Source organism: Hermetia illucens, chromosome 4 (genome assembly GCF_905115235.1).
Source record: "Hermetia illucens chromosome 4, iHerIll2.2.curated.20191125, whole genome shotgun sequence".
NCBI lineage: Eukaryota > Metazoa > Arthropoda > Insecta > Diptera > Stratiomyidae > Hermetia > Hermetia illucens.
This window is the reverse complement of record NC_051852.1, coordinates 133,445,549-133,463,468: the sequence shown is the minus strand read 5'-3', so window position 1 is coordinate 133,463,468 and position 17,920 is coordinate 133,445,549. Positions and strand designations below refer to the sequence as shown.

General features: G+C 40.7%; 1 protein-coding gene across 1 annotated transcript in view; it reads left to right on the top strand.

The window, feature by feature from the left end:
• LOC119655987 overlaps positions 1 to 17,920 on the top strand; it is a 247,446-nt gene that overhangs the window by 105,301 nt on the left and 124,225 nt on the right. The gene's annotated exons all lie outside the window — the stretch shown is intronic.

The window sequence follows — 17,920 nt, the reverse complement described above, 5'->3', positions numbered from 1 at the left end:
TATCACCCGTTCTTCTTCATTTTGGATGTTATAGTCATGAACCGGCTTCCGATTCCACAGAAAAGTTCTGGCTCGTGTAAAGGCGTACCTGCTCCCGTCTTGGCTAGTTCGTCCGGTGCCTCATTGTTTTCCAACGGAACATGGTCTGAGACCCAAAGTATCCAGACCTTGTTGAAAGACCCGAGCGAATTCAGTCTCTTAAGGCATTCCCATACCAGTTTATAGTTCACCTGGTTGGATCTAAGTGCCTTGAACGCTGCTTGGCTGTCAGTCAGAATAGCAATGTTCTGCCCTTTGTAGTTCCTTTAGAGATTAAAGGAGGCACATCTGTCTGTATATATTTCCGCACGGAATATGCAGGGGTATCTACACATTGACTCCAAGTACATATTATTTGGACCAATAACACCGGCACCCGCTTCCTCTGCTATGAGGGATCCGTCAATGTACCAAGTAATCAACCACGCTCTCCCAGTTTGCCTTATTACTTCAACGCGTTTCAAACTTCTTATTAAAGTGAAACCCCGTTGTCATGTTATTCCTTGGTATTAGTAATTCGGGATACCGCCTAGAAAGAATATCAATCTTCCTTTGGATTAGGCAGCCCCCGGCCTCACTGATACTCTCGGCCCCTCCTTGCCTGCATCTATATGTGCAGGTGGAGAGGGGTTAATCCCAGAAGAACCTTCAAGGATACCGATGGCATGTCCTCATTGCCCCGCTGATACACACGCAAGCCAGTCTTTGGAGCTTGTGTTATTCCCTGGCTTGTGTGCTGAGTTCGGTTCTTTCTGCCCAGATTACTGCTCCATAGGTAATCATTGGCCTTACTATTGGAGTATATATCCGAAGTAGTATCTTCGGGTTGAATCCCCATTTTTTCCTTCTATGGATCTACAAGCCATCAGAGACTTCATAGCTTTCCGACAAAATACGAAATACGTCTTCTACAGTAATTTTTGGTCTAGTGTAATTCCCAAATATATGACCTCTTGTACCTATCGATGCATCTAATTGCCTACTCTGAGGCATTTTGCCCATCTAGGAAGCCAAGGTGTTTCCCACTCCCTTGCGGCTAGGGTATTTTGTATCTCTGTGTGCGATGTGTTGTCGAATGCTCCCTCAATATCCAAAAACGCACACAGTGCTATTTCTTTTGTTCCTATGGCATCCCGTAGTACATCCGTCAGCTGATACAGAGCAGCTTCGGTTGACTATCCTGCCCGGTAAGCGTGTTGACACTGATTTAAGCGATTACGCTTTAGAACGTTAATTCTTATATAGTTGTCTATGACCTTCTCCACCGTTTTGAGTATGAACGATATTAGGCAAATTGATCTGAAAGATTTAGGGTGGAAGCGATTCTTTTTAACAGTTTTCGGAATAAAAACCACTTTTGCCCATCTCCATGCTCTTGGTATATATCCCAGGGTTATGTCGGCCGTTACCATCCTCTGAAGAGACTCTAAGATGATTTCTTAAATATGTTAAACATGAAAATTGCATATACTTCTAAGTGAAAAGATCACGCTCAGGCAAGCCTGTCAGGTGTACCTTAGCACACCATAGGTTACCAGTGACCGGAACTTGTGAAGAGTCCGGTTCGGTGGAGCTCGAGGCTATATGTGTGATTGAAGTACTGTATGTATGTGTTTTTGGATTTTAGGCTTTGGCCCTACGTAATAAATAAGAATAATTGTTAAGGTTTATCTTTTACCTCCATAATTTTTCTATCAACAAGTGAACCTTACTCACTTAAGTTGCTTCTTTAGATTAGATGTGCTCTAATTGTATCTCCTTAGTTTTCTCTGTTTTCCTAACCTCGAGATTTGCCAAAATCGACACTCCTCACTGAGTTGTCTCAAGGTTTATCCTCGCATCTAAACTATCATTTTGACCTATGGAAAATTGAAATGTCATAGAAGGAGTATCATTGTGAAATTTGTAGTAGCACGCGGAAGTGGAGTACGTTCCATTGTCATCCGTCGTAGCCGGTACCAAGTCCGATTGTGAAAGGAGGAGGAATGAATAACTTCAGTCTGATTGGCTGCATACCACCGAAGTGTCTCAGATTACTCACTGAGGAAGCTATCATTACACCTGGCAGTTAGGGATAAAATGCACCACCAAAAATTAGGAGAAGGAAAATTTTAAGGTCCGGTACGGATAATCGGCGGGAGTCGTCTGGCTTGGTGACTGGGTCGGGATTCCGTAATGGACAGCGCAGCGTCGGAACCGCTAGTCGTGGTGCGGATCGACGACTTGGCGCCACGACGACCATGAGCATTGCTCCGCCTGCTGCAATTGTTTCGGCACAATCTGTGGCGACCGGTTCAGCAAGTTTGCGTAGGCAGCGGATCGTGGAAACTGGTGACCAAGAATCGATGGGGGCAGAGGCGGCAGCATCAACACCACGCCGCACTGTATGCAACAGTTTCAGTACTCGCCGAAGCACTCTCCTCCACTGGCTAGCTGAGGTTTCCGCAGAGGTTCGGAACAAATTCCGAAGAGCGTGTATAAAATTCCCGGAAATGGATCCTTTCCATAGACCAAGTATTCCCAAGCATTCATTTCCAGCAAATCCGAGGATTCTATCTCAAATCAATGATGAGATTGCATCTCGGCTGTGCCCTGATATGTCGCTGCTGCAACTACAATCACTTGTGTATTATGGCGTAGTTACGGCTGTCAGATTTCATGGTCAGAAGATTCACTTTCATGTTATTGGTTTGAGTGATCGAAGAGATCCACCATTGAAAATTCGTCTGGAACGTCGGCGGCACTTACTAAGCCAGGACATTGCTAGACTAAGTCCACTCAGCTCTGGCAATGCCAGCATACGAGTGAAAAATAAAGTGCAGAGGGATTTACAGGAACTATGCCATCCCCAGTGAAACACCCGTAGTTGAAATTCTGGAAACACTAAACCGGAAACTTTCTGTCGTTTGCAGTCGGTTACGACGGTGTGGGGAAAGTCATTCCAGGCGTGTCCAGAATGCAACATACGCCTGGTTCCTCGCGTATGTTGCATTCTGGACTTTGTTTTTTCAGATCTCTCAACGGATCCCAACAGAGCGTCCAGACAGTACAATTTTCGGTAACGGAAACGAAAGAATACTGGGGTGAAATTTGGGAGTTACCTCCCCAGCACACTGGGCATGCTGAATAGATCACCGTCGAAGGCTCCGGCCATGTCTAACGTGAATTTTGCGGATGTTACCCATGTTCGATGAGCCATAAACAGCTCGAAGAACTGGAGGGGCCCAGGTGTGCGTCGGGTGCAGAACTTCTGGTACAAAAAGTTCACCAGTATACATGGTCGGTTGGAACACAGCATAAATCAGGTCATGAGTCGGCCGGTAAAGTTTCCACGCTTCCTCACTGAGGGAAGGACACGGTACAGTTTCCCGCAGATACAAGACCGATTACTTGCTTACTAACCCTCTACAAATTCAAAACGTCCATTATTAGTGGAAGGGTCAATGCGCACCTTGAGACCAATAACATTCTTTCCGACGAGTAGAACAGAGCAACTCGTTATCGACTCGGTAGTTGTAGGACAAACAACCAGAGGCCAAAAAATCTCTTTATTTGCTATCTCGATTATGCCAAGGCTTTCGATAGCGTCCCGCATACCTGGCTAATAGATGGCCTACATCTGTATCGCATTGATCCGAAACTAATAAAGTTTTTGGCGATAGTCATGGAACGGTGGCATACCACCTTACCGGTGCGTACATCTGAGGGTGCTAATACCTCAGAGCCCATCCGTATACGGAGGGGCATCTTCCAAGGGGGTTCGTTGAGTCCCCTTTGGTTTTGTATGGCACTGAACTCCCTTTCATGGCTACTGAATGGTGCTCGAGGGCATGGTGTTGCAATAAAGTAAGGCCTACGTGCTAAGTGCGAACTGACACACTTGATGTACTTAGATGACATCAAGCTATATGTTGGTACTGACAACCACCTTAGAAGTCTGTTGCGAATAATAGACATGTTCAGCCGTGATATTCGGATTGAGTTTGGATTAGACAAGTGTCGAATCCAAGCCATCCGCAAAGCTCATCAAGAGCCGCATGTCGGACATAGCATTGGTGACCTCCACATCGAAGCTATGACCGAGACAGACTTCTACAAGTACCTAGGAATTCTGCAATGAACCCATGCTCGAGCTGGTGATCTGAAGGATGCTCTGCTGTTCGAATTCCTGCTACGTGTAAAGCTAGTGCTGAAATCGCATCTCTCGGGGAAGAATTAAATAAGCGCGTTGAATGTATTCGCTATCCCTTCACTGGTTATGCGTTCGGAATATTGCCGTGGACGAAGACCGATCCGGAAAACGTCCAGCAGCGGATACGGACAACTATGTCCAAATTCCGAGTGCATCATCCAATCTGAAGGATGAACCTAACTCGTGACATCGGAGGTAGGGGCGTGGTTGACGTGACGGCACAACATCATCCCCAAGTCGACTCACTGCGCGCATATTTTTACAGCAAAGAGCAGGTGAGCCCCTTGCATGCGGCTGTCTGTAAGGCATACTGTGGACTGACACCACTTAACTTGAAGGATCGATCTTTCAATCCTCTGAGTGGGGAGAAGTCGGAGCAAGAGCGGATCGATAAATGGAAGTCGAAGGCAATGCACGGTAAACACGTGAATTGTCTTTGGCAGTCATTGGCCGATTTTTATTTGTCAAACCGATAGCTGTGTGCTAGGAAGCTCTTTGCTTAGACTGAAGGATTTAGGGAGGCTAAGAAGAAAATATGGTATCTTTATCTTATGAGCAATGTCACCTCTGTCTCTTCAAGGGATGGATTTATGTTAATGAGGTAACATTATAATACTTTAACGTAGGCTTAGTTGTTAGAGAGCAGATGATATAATGCGAATTTTAAGATAAAGGAGTCTTCATGTGGTCCCAATTAGCAAATCACCGCGATAGTTAATCTGACGACGTTTTCATTGATTTACATAAAACTATAGCTTACGAACAAAATCCGGACAGGATGCTTCGAAATTATTTTCGATCGAGGCTGTTACATTGCTTCTCTAAAAAGGGTTATCATTAAAGCAAACATAAGATTGTACGAAGAATTTTCGATAATTGTGGATCTCTGAATAAGCACATTATTTGAGGAGATTTAACCACATATGCACATACACATTACTATCCTTCGTTCTTGGTGGTTAGTATTGTGTTATTATCCTATTCATCAGTTATCGAAGATCTAGGACTCCTTAAAGTGAGATTATTCAATTCGAATTCTGTGAGACTGCAACCACAGCAAGTGAATGCTAATGGGATCATATGGGGAATTGACAGTGTAATCAATTGTGTGGTCAGATTAATGCAACTTGATATATTGTCTTATTTAAGTTATAATCACTAATTAAACGAATCAGTATGCATGGCTGTAAACAATCGGAGAAGTTTGACTGAACTAATTAAAGATAATCTCCCTTCAGACCACACGTGCTCAATTATTCTCTGTGCTAATAATTACTTGTTACATTGCATATTATATGTTGTTTTCACTAGATATGTGTTGCCTGATAGAAGTTTAAGATCTTTAGAGCAGCTCACGTTCCCTTTAACTGAGACTGGTTCGGATCTTACATGCATGATGTACTGACAAAAGTTGGGATCTTTATGCAAAGTTAGACATTATGCAGAAAACAGTTTATGATACGCACAAATTCATTATGTGTATGTATGTATATTATTATACAACCAGGAGACGAATTATACATACATATTTGAGAACATTCTAGAAAACATAAATTATGTTGTGCAAATGTGTTGTTCTGTTTTTGCTCATTATTCAAATTAAAATAGATGTTTCCCTAGTAAATTTGTGACAATATTTTACCGACCGTACCGACCCATTTTCTATTGCATTATAAACATTCATATTTGGTAAAAAGTAACTTTAAGACGAAATTAAGTCAGTCGGATTTAAACAATTATTAATTCAATTCCATAATGATAAGAGGAGATGCTGTAGGATCCCATGTGTTTTGTACACGGAAATCACCACAGACATCAGGATTTTCTCCCATTTTCTTGCTTTAACGTTGGCTTCTGTTCTAATTTTACCTGAAATTTCCTTTTCTGTTGTGTTTACTTATACGAATCTACATATAAAGGTACATACGTATATGATCCCATATATTATGCTGTTAGGTTCTATGATTGATTTCTCATGGGATATCTTTTCTCTTCGCATCTTACCGTATATTTGCAAAGGATGATTTATTAACGGTAGTCAGCCTTCTACATTTGATATCTATGAGAACCATTTTCGGTTTAAAATGTTGTGTACTTATGGACCACATAAAGTTCTACTTTTTTAGATGATCGAAACACAGATGTTGAGGTTTTATTTGGAAGCAGGAGTATGTACATATGTATATGCTCATCCAATAATAAATAGCCTTAGCCTTGAACATCCTCAATATCAAGTTATTTGCTAATGTGTGGAAGGAAATTTTAGAAGGCAAACTTGACTGAGGAAGTTTTCAATATGTTAGAATTTCATAACAGGTAAGGTGGGTTGAGGTTTGGTAAATTTGGCTCAGTTGGGGGTGGTGTAAAAAATGCAAATAAATTAAATTTCATTAAATTACTAAAAGGGAAAACTGCTAGGGACAAGTGTTTTAATAACACTCTCGTGTTTTTCATCATTGCATTTGAAATTCGAGATGGATTGGTCCTGAAATCCGACGATTCTAGAACTATGATTGCCACGGTAAGGAGAAAATTAAAGTGAAAAACGAATAACTAGCCTACGTGCTCAGAGCCAAAGTATTTCAAAAGATAGGAGCTGACCATTTATTAAATTTAAACTTCGATCCATACCAACCACGACTGCAATGAAAGGCGACTTCTCTGGCGTACATAAGTATGTGAGACACACCTTTCGTTTTAAATTAACGTTCCCCAATAACTTCCAATCTTTTCTCGTGATTAACATCCCCAAATTTCAAAATATAAAAACAGAAATACATGAAAACGGGTGATTCAAACGAGCCGCATTCCATCCTGATGTCAAAGTCCTCGTTAAATAGAAATGCAAAAGAGTTATTTGGCTTTAGGGATCCAAAAGAGGATTTCAGCCCATAACAAACGTATTGAACCGTATTTGTAATGTGTCGAACTTTTAAGCCAATTAAAGACCGAAAAACGAAAAAGATTGTCTACAGTGTGCACTTGGCTACCAACAAGACATCACAAAAGGAAGTTATCACGGTATCAGATGAAATTTACATGGGTTGGGTGTTTCGTGCCACTCTTTGAGTAGTTAGGTTTGTTTTGTTTAGTGAATATAAATTGGATTTAGTCCCAAAATTATGACATTTAAGGATAAAAGGATAACACATTATATTAACCGCTTTACAGAGGGTGGTTTAGTTGACTGTAAGGAAGGGTGGAAGGGGTGCATCAAAGAAAGAGAATCGGTGATCGAAACCTACATTGATTTTTGATCATAGTAGCGGTAAACTTACCTCAGTGATAAAGAAGGAAAATTCAAGTTTTACCGAGAAAATGCAGTGAATCCCTTGATCCATGATATGGACCTGTAGATACTAAATTCGCTGCATTGAAATCATCACATACATAACGTCAATCGTAGGTCTCTACCTGAACTTATAAAGGGAGGTGCTAGTATGACCCGATTGCACTGGCAAAAAGAAAATATGTGATATCATCTTCTTCAATAATTGGGTGAATCTGATGTGGAATGTTGGTTTAGAAATACACAAATACACTGGGTGACTGTGACTGTGCTCGATGCAAGCTCTTGTTGAAGCCGGGGAGAGATTTACTACCTCAAAGAGATTAAAGACTGTAATTCACGCCACGATTTTCCAAGAAGCTTCTGTTTCTCCTCCACTGTTCTATGCGACCTAGTTCAAGGGCGACCCACCACTGACCATCTTGGGGTGATGAGTTTTACTGTGACCTATCCAGTGCACTTCTCTTCTCGTCAAGCGGCCAGATACCCGGTTCGTAACCCGACCAAGTTTTCCATTTGTTATAGTTTTTGATAAGCATCGTAGTGGGTCGCAGGCATGAAATTATGGAAAATTGGAGGTTCCGAGTAACAGTGGCCTTCAATTTCAATGTATTACTTCCATATAGTAGCACAGAAAAAACAATCGTGCTGATGTTTGATGTGGTGTGGTATGTAGGCTGCTCCATTTGTATTTAGTCTAATGATTAAAACACGGTAATTTATAATTGAAAATAGATTTATTGCTTTTCAAAATATTCCCCTAAATGATCAATACATTTTTGCATTCGCTCAGATCATTTTTCATAGCATTGTTGCCATTGCGAAAGAGGTATCTCAAAAGCATGCTTTCTGAACACTTCAACTGCTTCTTCAGGCGTAGAAAATCGTTGACCACGTAGTTTTTTTCACATTCGGGAATAAAAAGAAGTCATTTGGTGCTAAGCCAGGATTGCCTATTAATTCGATGTTTTGGCTGGCCAAATATTCAGTTGTTTCATGTGATGTGTGAGAACTCACATTGTCATGGTGAAGAATTATTCTTCGATTCCGCTCATTTTTTCTTATTTCACGAAACACTTTGGCCAAGAAATGGTTGGGTACATTCGGAATTGATGGTCTTACAATTCTCTATCGGGACTGTAAACTCATGTCCAGTTTTTCCGAAAAGAGGCGACCATTTGCTAGGCGGTGTTCCTTGCTGGACTAACTTTTGTTGGATTTTTATCGTCTTGGAAGACCCATACAATCGATTGTTGTTTTATTTCGGGTTCATATGCATAGATTTATGATCCATCACTTATGTAGATATTATATACGGCACTTGACACACCGTGATTGTAACTTTTGGGCATTTCTTTGCACGGACGGGAGTCTATTTTGGGTGGTTGTCAAATTTTTGGCTATCCAACATGAGCAAATTTTTTTATGTGCAAGTATTCATGCAAAATGATATTTATGCTTCTCATAATAAGGCCCAAGCATGCCTCAATCCCGCGGTTTATCACATAACCATCTCCCATTATCAAATTTTTCACAGTTTCAATGTATTCTGGCACAACTGATTTGGGACGACCTTCGTTGAACTCGTGCTAGAATGAACTATGGTCACGACCAAATTCACTAAACCAGTTTTTTACAGTGGCCAAGGATGGAGCTTCATCGCCAAAAGTTGAATGGAGTTGATCGAAATACTTTTGCCTTGATAATCCGCGTTGAAAATCGTAATAATTCAACGTCAGCAAATTTTCACTTGTTAATTCCATTTTTTGTCGAGACACAATTTTCAAGTCACTGTCAGTAACACAATAAATGCTTGTATGTTAAAACGTTCTGAATACTTAATACTTTAAAAAAAGGTCAAACTTTACGAGTATAACAATGGTTTGCATCTGGCAATACTAGTATTTTGTAGGCTAAATACATATGGAGCAACCCTCGTATTTCCAGATTTTGGATGAAACTAGCCGGAGACGCTGGGATAATTAAATTGATCAACGCTCTTGTTGTTATGCCCATTACTGCAAATAGCAAAAATGTGATGTTTTTTGTGATGTTTACCCCCAGTCTAAACTAACTTACCGCCCTCTTCATATCTGGAGCCATTTGGACAAAGTCAATGACTGACTAAAAGAACAGATAGCTGCCATCAGGATTATTGAGGGGGTTGAAGAAAGATGATATTGTCTATTGAAACCCTCAATGCTCTTCAGGGAAATCAGCGTAAAGAGCGTCCCCGATGACAAAACGAAATAATGTTGGCGACAAAATACAAATCTGCAGGATTCCGATTTTGACTTCAAACCCTTCTGAGGTTTAACCTCGATACAGCACGTCAAATTTTGCGACATCATGTGTCGTTCTGATTATAGCTATTAGTTTCTGTGGAATGGCCCTTCTACATTCGAGATGCAGATTAAAATTTCACGAAGGAGACCTTGTATGGCCCCACCCGCTTACCATTATGAATGAGAAACCTACCGCTTACCTACCTTACAGGACAATCAAAAGATGAACGATCATGTCTAACCCCTTTTGTTATACGGCACACGTATTAATTATTATTAATTGCGACAGATTTTGTTCTCTTGCTAACGCGATGGAACTTTTATCATTTTAAGATTTTAAGGGAGCTCCAACGTTTCACGTTCAACCAAGCTCGCACTATCAACAGAGCTCTCAGTTTACTAAAACCACATCTTTCTTTGATATCCTCAAGTTAAGTGTTGTAAGTATCCACCTTGGTATTCAGATCACCCATCATGATCACAATGTCACTTTTAGAAAGCCGCTCCTGAACTACATTAGAAAGCCCCTTCTCCTCTGTATCGAAAGTTTCCTTTGGTGCGTAATACTGTACGATCGAAATGCTTATCATTCTGGATCTGGACTTGGCATTCAACATTCTGTCGGAGGCCACTGGGGACGCGCTTTACTTTTGTCGTAAACATTAATCTAATCCCGGATTCACACTTATTTCAGTCAGGATTTCCAGGGTGCCAAATATAGTGCTCCAAGAGGGTGAGTAGTGCTTTCCAAAGTCTCACTAACTAACCTTGACCTAGCGAGCATTCTGAGGCACCTCAATACTGTTATCGAAAAATATAACTGTATTCTAATCATTAACTTGTGTGCTAATAAGATACCCAAAAGTCGTTACTGACAGGCCTGTCCTCATCGGAGGAATGGATTACGTTTTTACGGTAAAAAACTTTCCAAGTCTGCATATTGCCAGCAAGTTTCTATTCTTTTGCTCTTTTACGACAAACAGGAAATAATTTCAGTTAATCCCTAATTCCACCCTTACAGGATGTTTATACTATTTGGTGTCTGAAAATGACTGTTCGTTTTTTTTTTCTTCGAAGTAAACCCAGTTATTTCTCTATTTAACAAAGTGTTAATTATTCATAATATTTTCCATCGTTGGCTATAACCTTAGCCCAGCTTTCTGGAGGCATACAGATTCCATGTCAAAAGGACTCCCCATTTTGGCTGATGATTCAGTGAGATATCCATTTTTCGGCACTTTCCGTAGATTTGAAACGTTAGTTAGCTTAATCATGGGTCATCGACTGAAATAAATGGTAGTCTGATTGGGCTATGACTGGTGAATACGGCGTGTGAGGAGCACCTCTTAGTCGACTATTCGGAGTGTCTCCTAAACCGTAAAAGTCTGCCGTGACCGTTTGACCAAGTTTCAAAATATTGTGGTGGATCACTCCTTTCTGGTCCCACCAGATGTACAGGAATGTCTTCTTACCCTGGATATTCCTCTTTGACTGGAATGTTGATAGTTGGCCTCGTGAAATCCATGATTTCGTTGCATATCTCTGTGGAGGCACTGTAGTGTGGAGCCGCTTAGACAGATTCATCTGAGCTTCACACCAGGTTAGCAAGACTTCGCAGCGACCCTGTGTTCGATACCAGGTTAGCCCATTCCAGAATTTACCGCCTGGTGTTCGTCACCATGCTTTCTCACGTTAAGATCCAAGCGTTGAAATCACTGGAAATTATTTCGGAGTTATGATCTTCAACGCATTGTGTTGTTGTGGCACTTGGAGGCGCGTAGAAGCTGTAGATATGTAGTCCGTTGATTTTTGCCCTAATAATTTCCGGGTTATAGCCTTTCAGCAGAATGATCAGTAGATTTTTCAAGACCCTATAAAAGATAAATTTCACCAAGTGTGCTTTGTTAGATATGAATCCAAATAGGTAGATTTCTACTAACGATTCCACTAAAAGAAACTTTGAAATCTAGCGAAAGTAGCCTAATTGACCCATTTTATTTTTTTCCTGACAGGATAATGATTTTCCGGTAAGGGAAAAATTAAATTAGATTGTTCATGCTATTTGCAAAATGTTTGGAAGTTTTTTTGCTTGGAATCATCATCATCATCATCATGCATATTGAAATCTACAAATTTTGATTCAGAGAACAAGACATTCTCGTCTTAAAAAATCTACGGAACATTTCTCTGAAAGGTTATAATCAGCCACTAAAGCCGACTCCCGGGAATTTCCTTTGTGTATTTGTTAAAACTGGCCCTGGACATCCGCCTATACCTGCAAGATCTTCTTCTTCTTCAGCAATGTTTCGGTCCCTTACACCATTTCTCCTTGCACAACATGTACCTTTTTCATCTGCCATGTGGGCTAGTGTACTGAAAAGTGGCCGAAATCAAGGCATCTGAAGCATATTTTTATGAAATACCTGCTCCCTGAACCTGCGCATGACCTAACCTAAAGATAGGTTGGGTCCGCTGAAAGTTACCTACGGAAATCAATTTGGTCGACGAATTAATAATAGCAGTCTTGGCATCACTACATGCTTTCTTGATTCTTTTTATGGCAATCTGACCTACTCTTTCAACTGACGATGTAACTTCGTCTAGGTTCTTGAATTCAATTGTTATCTCTTGCTGTCTGGCTCTTACCTAAGCTTTCTCTCCCACCACCTTTTCCAATTTTTCACAGAAACAATGCACAGACTTCCCGCTGAACCCGTATTCAATTCCTGTATTAGAACTCCTTTCTGTATTCATTAATGAGCACACGCTATCACTCAAGTACTCGTACATTAGTTCCGGATCTGCCATCACCTTTCGGGGGTTATCTGCTTTCTTGGAAAGAATTAACGTTTCCGGGCAGATCTTGTTCCTGGCGTTTTTGCCTCTCTTTGTTCTTAACCCTCATCCATTTTTCGGACTTCGGACATTATTGCAGGCGCTACGTACTTTCGTAGATATTTTCGTTCGGCGCAGCTTTCTTCGGTGAAGAGGTCTTTGTCTTCTTCACAGCTTGTTGCTTCTTGTTAACTCTAAAGAGGGTGCAAGGATTGGCGAGTGAGTCCTTTTCACTTCTAATGGAAAACGACATCTGTAACTGGGCGGTCCTAACTACATAAGAGATTTCCCAATAGCTCAGGAATTTTCTGTATTACATCCTAGTTCGAAGACGTCATCGTCTTGAGTTCATTCTGGACGCTAAGTTGCTTCGAAAGTTGACTGCAGTTTGCTGATTATCTGGGAAGTAATGGAAGCTCTTTTTTGATGTAAATAGCCCACTAACCTTTCTCAACGTGAGTAGCGCACTTTTAAATGCATAATTGGTGGAAGAGCAGTAATGCTTAAGCCATTTGTTCATGCTCTTAACAAAATAGTTTACTGTTTCCGGTTTGAGAAAATCTTAACACTTTGCGTTGATGCAATCCTTAAATACAAGATAAGCTTTCTCGCAAGCTGCTTTTTTCTCAATTCTAGCCTGGTGAGTAGCGTCGTTATATTCTTCAAGTTGTCAGTTGACTTGACTGGATATGAAGTCTTAGTTGTTCGGATGGGTTCTTCGCCTCTCAAGAGTATTCAATTCCGGAAGTGCTAATTTTTCCGATCAAATGGGACCATTGAGCGTCTTCTAAATATTATCTGACTTTTCAAAAACGACCGACATTTGAAGACAGCCTCGAAGGTGATGATATGACTCAACAAAAAAAGTTTAAAGACAGTCTACGTCACCAGAAGAAAAGATATTGCTTTGTTTTCTTCAAACGGTAACTGCTAAATGGTGCATTAAAACCTGCAAGTATGAAGAAGTTCGAAAGAAACCAGATAAGTGATATACTAAGCCATTTGTCGCTTCATCATAATCAGCCAATTCATAGTATTACGTCTTACAAATTAAGTACTATTATCATTAATATTTAAGTAAAATTACACTTGTTGGATTTGGGAAACTTAAATTTATAGCATCTCTCTCAACATCCTCTCACATCATTAATGTTTTTTCCACCAAAATCTTCAATGGGAAAATTTAATGAAAAAGCGAGCGACGACAATCTCTCACCTGCTCATTTTCCAGGATGCAGAGGTCCTTGAGGATTTCAGTGCATCCGTTGAAGTTGCATGTCACTAAAATGTTATTATCTTTGCCAAAGTTCCAAACTAAGGAGAAAGTCCAAGTTTAATTAGACTCTAAAAGAAATTTAATAGCTTCCAAACTTGAACAGTTTAGTACTTGCTTCACTCTTGGGTTACGACATTTTCTTTCTTCAATTCGCGGCAACTTTGAGCTGGCGCCATGGTGAAGTTTACTGTAATGCAGTTTGAGTTGTGTGAAAGAACTAAGTGGCAACTAAATTTAATTCCGGTTGTTTTTTGCAATGGAATCATGAAAGTTGCAGCTTTGTCCTTTGCTGGTTCAGATCAAGATGATAAGGAAATGTTGGAGCGTTTTATTTAGAGGAAAATTTATATTTATTTCCTTATTTTCTTTGTTTTTCCCTTGGGTTCTACTATACGGGTAGCGGCCCCTAGCTTCAAGGTTATCCCTTGTAGCAGAAACACTTGAACTTCGTAATGTTTTGCTTATTAACGTCGAAAGGACGATGCACATCACAGTTTTTCCTTGCTCGGAATTTCATTAATTTCTTTACTTCTCCTGTTTTGAAGATCAAATTTTTATTTCATTGGAAAACAATCGAAGGAAATCAAATCAATAAAATAAAGTGAGTACCTTTGGGCATTTGAATTTTGGAACAAGTCGAAATCAAATTGATATAAACAATTTCACATGTCCTTTATGAACTTGAAAACATTCAAGTATCCTCTCTGTTATCCTCGTAAAGGTCACGTCAACGAACATTTTGTTACAGAGTTTTCCTCTCCACACGCCATCCCAGCCATCTATCATCCTTTGTTTACTTTGGATAGATCTAGACATCTTTCCAGGGGTAACTGGGGCACATCATCTAGAAAGATAAAATGAAAAATGTACATTGTTACAGCCCGAGACAAGTTTAAACGGCACAAGTAAGGATCATTGTTGGGCTATTTATTATACTATCCTCAACACTCTCTCCTTAAGGTGAATAGGAATATACGTGATGTAGCTTTCGCCGGCTTCATCTTAATCTCTTGGCAGTTCTTTTCTTTAGTTGGTACCTGTGACTTATCCGATTTCTTAGGGTTGCATATTAATTTCGACAAGCGTTTTAATTTTTGTTAACAATGGAGATATATGTATTATATTGCAGGACCATACAACAAGGCAGAAAGGTAGCAAGACGCCGAGTTTTTGAGCATTTGAATTAAGGGCTGTTTAAATTTGAACCGAAGGAGCTTCTAAGAGGTAAACTCATTACATACGGAGAGAGAGTTCATTATTTTGTTAATGTTCCTTTTCATTGAAGCTGTTATTGTGGAGTGGAGCTAATATCTGTACTGACTGCCTTCGTTGTCGGCATCAATGGTTGATAAGACGCCAGGGGGAATGGTGACGGGGATTGTAGTTTTCACACCGACATTCTGGCGTTCAGGATGTAAAGCAGGCGTTCCCAATGGAACCAATGGTGTTGTCGGCGACAGGTGGTGAATTTTGAAAAACTTCCTGGAAGACACTTTGGAAAACAAAGGATCTGGTAACTAAGATTGTCGAGAATTCAGTTATGAGTCTGAGACTTGCAGAAGGAGTGTCGTAAACTCCGTCATTTAGCACACCGTATAAATGAGCGGCAACAGGCATGCATCAGAATGACAGAGTATATATCAGAAAAGGAACTCCACAATGCAATAAATAAAATACGCAACTTGTTTGTATTGGCGCCAAGATTGTGGAAGACGCCGGGGATTGATCACTTTTCACCATTAAAGACCTGGAAAAGGCAGCCCTCTTTATGAAGAATAAGTAGGTATGTTAGCAAAGCTACATAAACTAGTGTTAGCTGGACCCACGAAAGAGCGGCCGTTTTTTTTGTCACAGAAAGACTGTGAGGTTTGCATTCATCAGCAAAAACAAAGCAGACTATGAGCTGCCGTTTGTAGACCGACCACTCCGTATGTTTGCCAAAGTCCGAAAAAAGCTCGAAAAATACATCAGGAGTGGAGTCGCCAAAACGACATGTATTGCCGGGGGGTCAATATAATTCTGTTTAGGAGCAGGGAGGTCCACGAATCTCAACGGATAGTATTCTTTATCGCGGTTGATATCAAAAATACTTCCTGTTCCGTAGGATTGGCAGATATACTAGGCGCGGTGAGACGAGTTGAAACTAATATGTATTTTGAAGTGACACTCGACACGAAGATTAGCTTTTTCAAGGAAATAAAACAGCAGCGATCAAGGTGTAATCGTCCTTATATCGGCTAACAGTAGACATTCGGGCCTTCCACCTGCCAATAGACGTCTGAGTGCAAAAAAGGCCGGGCTCCTTTGTCGCGCGGTACATTATAAGCGCCTTCCATAATAAGCAGAGAGTTCTTTGAAATAACAAATTTCCTTCCTCTTCTCTTCTGTTGCCGTTGGTTTGAAGAATTTCTTGGCAAGAAGGCTCCCTAAGGCAGGAGAGCCGGAAGGAGTTCCATAAAAAATCAACGGTTCATAAGGCTTTCCTGAACTGCCAGTGAGGCCTGGCTATTTATAAATGAGAGCAATTTATTGTGGATTAGCGGCTTCAACATTTTCCCCATAGCGTCTAGAAGACATATGGATTTATGGAAGGTCGTTTCGTCTATTACAGGGATTGCAATACCATCTAGAGTGCTCTGTAGACCGTCAGTATCACTTCCTCACTGCGAAAAAAGCCCTTGGATAATTTTCAACAAGACGACAAAAGAAATGTGGAGATGAACGGTGCTTGTTCGATGACATCACAATTCTGCATGTTCTCTTATGGGCTTACGTCTACCCCCAAACAGAGTTACATGAATTCCTCTTGACCTACTGTATAGCCAGCTTCAGGTTTTTGAGAATTTTCTCATAGACATGCTTTTGATTTAACCCGGTCCGTCCTAAGTTCTGCCCTCTGAAACATTCATCTTGCACTGTGGCAAGCCCAGCGAAGGCTGGTCGATTCTATATTCCGCTAGTAGTTGCAGTCTTGGAGAATATAATATGGATGCGTTGCTTGCATTTGCGATGCATTTCGTCACATGAAGAGCTCCTTCCGTGGAAGCGCCTGCTTTAGTAGGTTTATCTAACAACACCTCCCTATTTTTTTTGGAATAACCTGACGTGTTTTCCGGTTTCGGTGATGAGTATTCTCCGCCCTGTGGCTCCTTTGATAATTCAAAAGTGATTACCAACGCGTCAGTAAGTACTTACACCACTTTTGTTGATGAAGACTATGTTCAACTGTGCAAAAGTTTCTAAGAAACTGCGCTCTGCTGGTGTTTCTTTCTTTCTTTCCGCACATGAGAGCCTAAGCGCTGAAGTTACCGGGATTCACTTTTAAACTTCACCCTCTTGCGTCGAAGATAAAATTGTCAAGAATGTCCTAAAATTCATACAATGTCATACTGTATGCCGTTGATCTTCTTCCGTATTTGCCACTTCCAAAAATATTTCCGCCATCCATTCCTTATTTTCGCTCACACAATATACATTTGAGATCTCTGTTGCACTTGTTGACAGTGTATCCTTCCTCCCCACACCTTCTTCATGAACTGGCGCATCCATTTGCAGTATCCAGCCATATGATATTAGAAGTACCTCTTTTCTGAGGTCTGTTCTCTTTAACGGTAGACAACCTTTCCAATTTAAACTTTCCCGATGCTAAATACCGTCTGAGCGGCTTCCACTGATATTCTTTCAGCACATCTTTGTTAGGCTTTTTATTTGTGTTCTCAAGCGAACATCTCTTACTACAAATCTAAATCCCTTGTGGCATTAGTGGGCCATGACGACCTAGTTTTTCACTACAGAGGTATTTCAGTCCGGGGATATCAACAGCTGGGAGGGCGTTTTTTCTCTCCTAAAAGCCATTAGTTTGGGATTCTGAGCCCAATTCTCTGAAGTTTTACCCTCTCTATTAATCAATTGCAGATTTGTTTTCTGGGCATCCTTTCTATATAGATTTTGTTTTACGCATCATAGATGTGATAACACCTGTCCACGCACAAGCTGAAGAGAAC